Raw genomic sequence first — 8,929 nt, 5'->3', positions numbered from 1 at the left:
CTATTAAAACCTTCCCCAACCAGAAACCGTGGATTGATGGCAGCATTCGCGCCAAACTGAAAGCGCGAACCACTGCTTTTAATCAGGTCAAGGCGACCAGAAACATGACCGAATACAAACAGTGTAGCTATTCCCTCCGCAAGGCAATCAAACAAGCTAAGCGTCAGTATAGAGACAAAGTAGAGTTGCAATTCAACGGCTCAGACACGAGAGGTATGTGGCAGGGTCTACAGTCAATCACAGACTACAAAAAGAAAACAAGCCCCATCGCGCACACCGATGTCTTGCTCCCAGACAAACTAAACAACTTCTTTGCTCTCTTTGAGGACAATACAGGGCCCGTCACCAAAACCAGCGGGCTCTCCTTCACCGCAGCCAATGTGAGTAAAACATTTAAACGTGTTAACCCTCGCAAGGCTGCCGGCCCAGACGACATCCCTAGCCGCGTCCTCAGAGCATGTGCAGACCAGCTGGCTTGTGTGTTTACGGACATATTCAATCAATTCCTATCCCAGTCTGCTGTTCCCACATGCTTCAAGAGGGCCACCATCATTCCTGTTCCCAAGAAAGCTAAGATAACTGAGCTAAAAGACTATCACCCCATAGCACTCACTTCTGTGAAATGCTTTCAGAGACTAGTCAAGGATCATATCACCTCCACCCTACCTGATACCCTAGCCCCCTATCCACATCGACGGGACAGTAGTGGAGAGGGTAGTAAGTTTTAAGTTCCTTGGCGTACACATCACGGACAAACTGAAATGGTCCACCCACACAGACAGCGTGGTGCTGAAGGCCCCTCAGGGGGTTGGGAAAAAAACGTTACAGATGCACAATCGAGAGCATCGTGTCGGGCTGTATCACCGCCTGGTACGGCAACTGTTCCGCCCACAACGACAAGGCTCTCCTGAGGGTAGTGAGGTCTGCACAATGCATCACCGGGGGCAAACTACCTGCCCTCCAGGACACCGACACCACCCGATGTTACAGGAAGGCCATAAAGATCATAAAGGACAACAACCACCCGAGCCACTGCCTGTTCACCCCGCTATCATCCAGAAGGCGAGGTCAGTACAGGTGCATCAAAGCTGGGACCGAGAGACTGAAAAACAGCTTCTATCTCAAGGCCATCAGACTTTTAAACAGCCATCACTAACATTGAGTGTCTGCTGCCAACATACTGACTAAAATCTCTAGCTACTTTAATAATACAAAATTGGATGTAATAAATGTATCACTAGTCACTTTAAACAATGCCACTTTATATAATGTTACATACCCTACATTACTCACCTCATATGTATATACTGTACTCTATACCATCTTCTACATCTTGTCTATGCCGTTCAGCCATCGCTCATTCATATATCTTTATGTACATATTCTTATTCATTCCTTTACACTTGTGTATATAAGGTAGTTGCTGTGAAATTGTTAGATTACTTGTTAGATATTACTGCACGATCGGAACTAGAAGCACAAGCAGTTCGCTACCCTCGCATTAACATCTGCAAACCATGTGTATCTGACCAATACAATTTGATTTGATTTGATTTGACACACACACCTCCCTCCCCTTCTTGGCTTCCGTGGCAACCCCCACGGGAACCTTCCCCAATAGAATCTTTCCCCCACGGGATCCTTCCCCAATAGAATCTTTCCCCCACAGGAACCTATCGCAATATAATTTTTCCCCCACAGGAACCTTCCTCAATATAATCTTTCCCCCACAGGAACCTTCCCCAACAGAATATTTCCCCGACAGGAACCTTACCCAATAGAATCTTTCCCCCACAGGAACCTTCCCCAATAGAATCTTTCCCCCACAGGAACCTTCCCCAATAGAATCTTTCCCCCACAGGAATCTTACCCAATAGAATATTTCCCCCACAGGAATCTTACCCAATAGAATCTTTCCCCCACCGGAACCTTCCCCAATAGAATCTTTCCCCCACAGGAACCTTCCCCAATATAATATTTCCCCCACAGGAACCTTCCCCAATAGAATCTTTGCCCCACAGGAACCTTCCCCAATAGAATCTTTCCCCTACAGGAACCTTACCCAATCGAATTTTTCCCCCACGGGAACCCTACCCAATAGAATCTTTCCCCCACGGGAACCACACCTGTTGGCATTCTCACAAACAATCGCAACATTGTTTCAATAATATATAGAACTTTCCTCACAGCTCTGGTATATAAAGCTTTTTTGAGGCCTTGCTCACAATTCATTCTGTGGCAGCACAATGACCAAACGATATGCTGTATGTGGGGCTCTTGATCATATCTTTGATCATGACACTGGTGAGGAGGAGAGAGTCCTTGTTAAACTTTGACACAAAGTAGTCTGTGATAAATAGCACATTATGTTTCATCTGAGTATTTGTTAGAGTCAAAATAATCCATACATTATGCTTTTTTTACTCAAAAACGAGCTGTATGAGCTTAGGTCAATGAGGCCTACAGGCCGTAAATAGCAAATAGAAGTTAAAATATTTTAATGTTCACAAGAACTTAAGTTGATAAAAAAGATCTAACACAACATTAGGTGATAATATATGGATTATCATGGATTTATAATCATCTTTAATGAAGCGGTCACTTTGGACTGGGAACACAGAATGAATTCACATGAAACGAACACAACAGGAAGGTTAATATAGACATTGACCGTGTTGTGTGAAGGGCCAATTCATCGAATAAAAAGCACTTTTGTCAAGTCTGTCCTTGTTGAGTACATTCGTCAAAGAGCAACACATGCCCCCTTGGGGACTGGAGAAGATATGCTATGCATATGTTAATCACATTCAATTACCTAGAATCGAATGTCTCCATTTGATTGTTAATCAATTCTGACTGACTAAGTGAAGCCGCTTGAAAGTCTGTTTAGTAGCGTGACTCTGACGCACGCTAGTGATGAATGCTCTCTTGTCATTGGTTTAAATGATCATGCCACCTGCAGACCGACTCACTGTCTGATGTATACCCCCCTTGAAGCTGCGTGTCTCTACTGGCAAAATGAGTGGCGCAAAGTCCAACGTTAATATCGTCATTTCAGGCCATCGGTCTGACCATAAGATATAATTATTTGTCAAAGGAGCCTGCGTTGAGGTGATGTCACTGAAGGAACACATTGATATCCAGCAAGCCAAGCAGCAGCTACTACGAGCAAGAACTCTGAACTCAATCTCTAATCTTGTTTATGTTCATGAAAATCTCAGAAGTCCGTTAATTGACTTTTAATATGACTGGGTTTAATGAAGATGTATCTCGCAAACCCAGCCTCATAGTAAATATCCCCAGGGGAGGTCATTCAAATTAGAAGGGTATAGATTCATGAGCAAAATAGCATGTAGGCAGGAGAGGCCAGATCGAAATTACACTGTTGTATTTCTGCTTGTTATTTTTAGTACATTTACAAACATTTCTAAAAACCTGTTTTCGCTTTGTCATTATGGGGTTTTGTGTGTAGATTGATGAGATCATTTTTTATTTGAATAAGGCTGTAACGTAACAAAATGTGGAAAAAGTCAAGGGGTCTGAATTTGTTCAGAATGCACTGTAAATGACACTGTTGTACCGAGCCTATATTTGGTCTTGGCTGAAATGATAATAAGACATGTATAAAACATACTGTACAGCAATAACATCTGGGTCGTTAGGATCAGAGGGGACATTGCTTAGATTCAAAGCCTCAGAGCAAACAAGGCAAGCCTGTGCATATGATCACTGTGGCTTTCTTCTTCTCTCAAAGTTCATCATTTTGTTATTACTCGTAATACTCTGGAGGTTTACCGAGATGCTGTCAAATCATCTTGAGGGCCTGTCGTGTCGGTCTGAATGTATGTCCTTAGGGATGTCCCCATATGCCCCATACAGTGGACGGCATAGATGACAAAAACCCAGGCATGGCAATGAGTGACAAGGAGTTGACATGATGGCACAGACAAGCTGAATTCACATACAGTTGAAGAAGAAGAAGAAGGTGGTGGTGTGTCTATCAGTACGGGTTTATTCTCCACTCCTCTCTCGGTGTTGTGATTGTGCCCCTGGTGTAAACGTGTTGAGAGCACAGAACGACAGCACATAGAAACATTAACATAGTGTTTTCCAACTGTTGATTCAGTCGAACTACGTGGATTTAGAATCTTCTCTATGAATAAGAGGTACAGTGGCTTGTGAAAGTATTCACCCCCTTGCAATTTTTCCTATTTTGTGGCCTTATAACCTTTGTGGCCTTACAATTAAAATTGAGGGGGTTTGTATCATTCGATTTAAACGACATGCCTACCACATTGAAGATGCAAAATATTTTTTATTGTGAAGCAAACAAGAAATAAGACAAAAAACTGAAAACTTGAGCGTGCATAACTATTCACCCCCTCAAAGTCAATACTTTGTAGATCCACCTTTTGCAGCAATTACAGCTGCAAGTCCCTTGGGGTATGTCTCTATAAGCTTGGCACATCTAGCCACTGGGATTTTTGCCCCTTCTTCAAGGCAAAACTGCTCCAGCTCCTTCAAGATGGATGGATTCCGCTGGTGTACAGCAATCTTTAAGTCATACCACAGATTCTCAATTGGATTGAGGTCTAGGCTTTGACTAGGTCATTCCAAGACATTTAAATGTTTCCCCTTAAATCACTTGAGTGTTGCTTTAGCAGTATGCTTAGGGTCATTTTCCTGCTGGAAGGTGAACCTCCGTCCCAGTCTCACATCTCTGGAAGACTGAAACAGGTTTCCCTCAAGAATTTCCCTGTATTTAGTGCCTTCCATTATTCCTTCAATTCTGTTCAGTTTCCCAGTCCCTGCCGATGAAAAACATCTCTACAGCGTGATGCTGCCACCACCATGCTTCACTGTGGGGAAGCTGTTCTCGGGGTGAGGAGAGGTGTTGGGTTTGTGCCAGACATATTGTTTTCCTTGATGGCCAAAAATATAAATTTTAGTTTCATCTGACCAGAGTACCTTCTTCCATATGTTCGGGGAGTCTCCCACATGCCTTTTGGCGAACACCAAATGTGTTTGCTTATTTTCTTCTTTAAATATTGGCTTTTGTCTGGCCACTCTTCCATAAAGCCCAGCTCTGTGGAGTGTAAGGCTTAAAGTGGTCCTATGGACAGATACTCCAATCTCCCCTGTGGAGCTTTGCAGCTCCTTCAGGGTTATCTTTGGTCTCTTTGTTGCCTCTGATTAATGCCCTCCTTGCCTGGTCCGTGAGTTTTGGTGGGCAGCCCTCTCTTGGCAGCTTTGTTGAGGTGCCATATTCTTACATTTTTTTAATCATGGATTTAATGGTGCTCTGTGGGATGTTCAAAGTTATGGATATCTTTTTATAACCCAACCCTGATCTGTACTTCTCCACAACTTTGTCTCTGACCTGTTTGAGGGGCTCCTTGGTCTTCATGGTGCCACTTGCTTGGTGGTGCCCCTTGCTTAGTGGTGTTGCAGACTCAGCACTGTAGAAGCGAAAATGTACTGCATTAAACCAGGTGTGGCAAGGGTGTGTGTTTTCTGCATAAACGTTGATATTTCTACAGATACACCTTTTTAATAGATCACACACTGCTTATCGTCTAAATAGGGATAGCTATCAGCACACATTTGGTTCAAGCAATGTGTTCAGCGCACAAATGAAACTGCCTGTCTTCAATCTTGGGGTTTGTTTTTTAGGCACTAACTCAGACTGAGGTTTCTAGCTTAGCCTCTCTATGCCATTTAAACAACCAGACATCTAAATCATTTTCAGTTTTGGGAGTGGTTGTACAGGTAGCGGAGTTCGTTTTGGGAGGATCTGTCGAGTCAGCCGCTTTCCCCTTCTCAGTAAGTGACCCCAGGGGATGCAGCAATTTCCTTCCCTGCGTGGAGCAGAGCTCCATTTGCCAAGCGGTGGTGTCCATCGTTCCATGTGTAATCGATTCCTGGTACTACTGCAGCCGAATCTGGAGCAGGGTATGTTAGTGTGGAGAGAATACAGGTCATAAACAAGACAGAACAGTGCCGTATATTACATTGGAGGAGAATAGACTGCCCACAGAGCTAAGGCTCTGAACTTCCAGTCAAATCAAAGTGTATTTGTCACATGACAGAATACAATAGGTGTAGACCATACAATGAAAAGATACAAGCTCTTCCTCAACAATTCAGAGTTTAATATCAGAGGTACGAAATAACAAATTCTAGAGTGTGATCTTACAAAACCACAGACACAACACCAGGCCAGATCGAATAAAACATATTTTGTTTTCTGGGTAATAAACCTAGTGGCCTGTGTGAACCGGTTCTACAGTTAACATGTTAGAACTATACAATAGCATGTCGTAATGAAGCCAGATTTATGCTGATTTTCCTCTTGACCACAAGTTAAATGGATAATAACTATCCTTGCCTGTCACCTGAAGGAGCAGCTTGGTCAGCTTGTGACTCCGTTTGCAGTGAATAATATATTATATGAAGGTCTATTTGATGAGCTCACAGTTTACTACAGGTACTCAGAGGACAGGTGAACTATGGGAGAATTCACACTGGAAGCTAAATGCTTGCTGTGGACATTGTGTGTTACAATAAGGCATTAGAGCCATAATGGCAGTGTGTGTGTGTGTGTGTGTGTGTGTGTGTGTGTGTGTGTGTGTGTGTGTGTGTGTGTGTGTGTGTGTGTGTGTGTGTGTGTGTGTGTGTGTGTGTGTGTCTGTGTCTGCGTGTGTGTGTGCGTGCGTGCGTGCGTGCGTGCGTGCGTGCGTGCGTGCGTGCGTGCGTGCGTGGTGAATCGATAAGGATGCACTAATAAACCTCTATGGCACCAAGATGCATTGGTCACGTTGTCCTGGGAGACCCAAACATGTATCTAATTTAACAGCAGTGTTAGGAGTGTTGAGACTGCAAGTGCCAGATCCCGAAATAATCTGGCTGTGATGATTAAAGACCATTGGATGTAATAACGTTACATATTCAATCAGCTGGCAGTTGAGACTGACATCCTGAAAAATAATGCATGCAGTTATAGCATACAAACGATTGATTTAATCTGTATTTCAGGTGTTGATGTGGTGTTAAAACCATTGAGATTGACAATCGCTGTCTCAAGACATCACATCATAATACTGTCTTTGGTAAAACCATATGTAACAACAACATGAACGTAGTGACTCCATGAGCACAGATACAGACAGACAGACAGACAGACAGACAGACAGACAGACAGACAGACAGACAGACAGACAGACAGACAGACAGACAGACAGACAGACAGACAGACAGACAGACAGACAGACAGACAGACAGACACCGACAGACAGACACCGACACTGACGAAGGCACAGACACAGAAACAGACAGGCAGACAAAAACACAGAAACAGACAAAAACACAGAAACAGAAACAGACAGACACCCACAGAAAGACACAGACACCCACAGAAATACACAGAAAGACACACACACAGACAGAGACACAGACAGACATACACACACAGACAGACAGACACAGACAGACAAAGACACACACAGACAGACACACACCGACAGACACAGACACAGTCGCAGAAACAGACAGACAGACACAGACAGACACATACACAGACAGACAGACACAGACACACACAGAAAGACAGACACAGACAAAGACACACACAGACAGACACACACTGACAGACACATACAGACACACAGAGACAGACACAGACAGATGGACACACACACACACACACAGACAGACAGACAGACAGACAGACAGACAGACAGACAGACAGACAGACAGACAGACAGACAGACAGACAGACAGACAGACAGACAGACAGACAGACACAGGCAGACAGACACACAACGACAGACACGGACAGACAGAAATACAGACAGACAGACAGACAGACAGACAGACAGACAGACAGACAGACAGACAGACAGACAGACAGACACAAACACAGACAGGCACAGACACACACAGACAGACACAGACACAAACACAGACAGATAGACACAGACAGATGGACACACACATACAGACACCGACACATACAGACACAGACACAGACACAGACACAGACACGGACACATAGAGACACATGCAGACACAGACAGACATGGACAGACACAGGCACAGACAGACACAGACACAGACAGACACGGACAGACACAGGCACAGACAGACACGGACAGACACAGGCACAGACAGACACAGGCACAGACAGACACGGACAGACACAGGCACAGACAGACACAGGCACAGACAGACACGGACAGACACAGGCACAGACAGACACAGACACAGACAGACACGGACAGACACAGGCACAGACAGACACGGACAGACACAGGCACAGACAGACACAGGCACAGACAGACACGGACAGACACAGGCACAGACAGACACAGGCACAGACAGACACAGGCACAGACAGACACGGACAGACACAGGCACAGACAGACACGGGCAGACACAGACACAGACAGACACGGACAGACACAGGCACAGACAGACATAGACAAAGACAGACACAGACACAATTACATTACAGTAACAGGTATGTGTAGGTATCTAGCTGAGTGGGGTCTGATTCTGCCTCCTTGATTAGAATTAGGGAAAGTGTACTCTCAGCCTCTACCAGTGTTCTTCTCCTCTCCTCCCCAGTGGTCCTCTCCTCCCCAGTGTTCCTCTCCTCTCCTCCCCAGTGGTTCTCTCCTCCCCAGTGGTCCTCTCCTCTCCTCCCCAGTGTTCCTCTCCTCCCCAGTGTACCGGTCATCTCCTCCCCAGTGTCCCTCTCCTCTCCTCCCCAGTGTTCCTCTCCTCTCCTCCCCAGTGGTTCTCTCCTCTCCTCCCCAGTGTTCCTCTCCTCCCCTGTGTTCCTCTCCTCCCCAGTGTTCCTCTCCTCTCCTCCCCGGTGTTCCTCTCCTCTCCTCCCCAGTGTTCCTCTCCTCTCCTCCCCAGTGTTCCT

The sequence above is a fragment of the Oncorhynchus nerka genome, linkage group LG4 (assembly GCF_034236695.1).
Source record: "Oncorhynchus nerka isolate Pitt River linkage group LG4, Oner_Uvic_2.0, whole genome shotgun sequence".
NCBI classification, from domain to species: Eukaryota; Metazoa; Chordata; class Actinopteri; order Salmoniformes; family Salmonidae; genus Oncorhynchus; species Oncorhynchus nerka.
The sequence above is the reverse complement of the archived record's forward strand: the minus strand, read 5'-3'. Positions refer to the sequence as shown.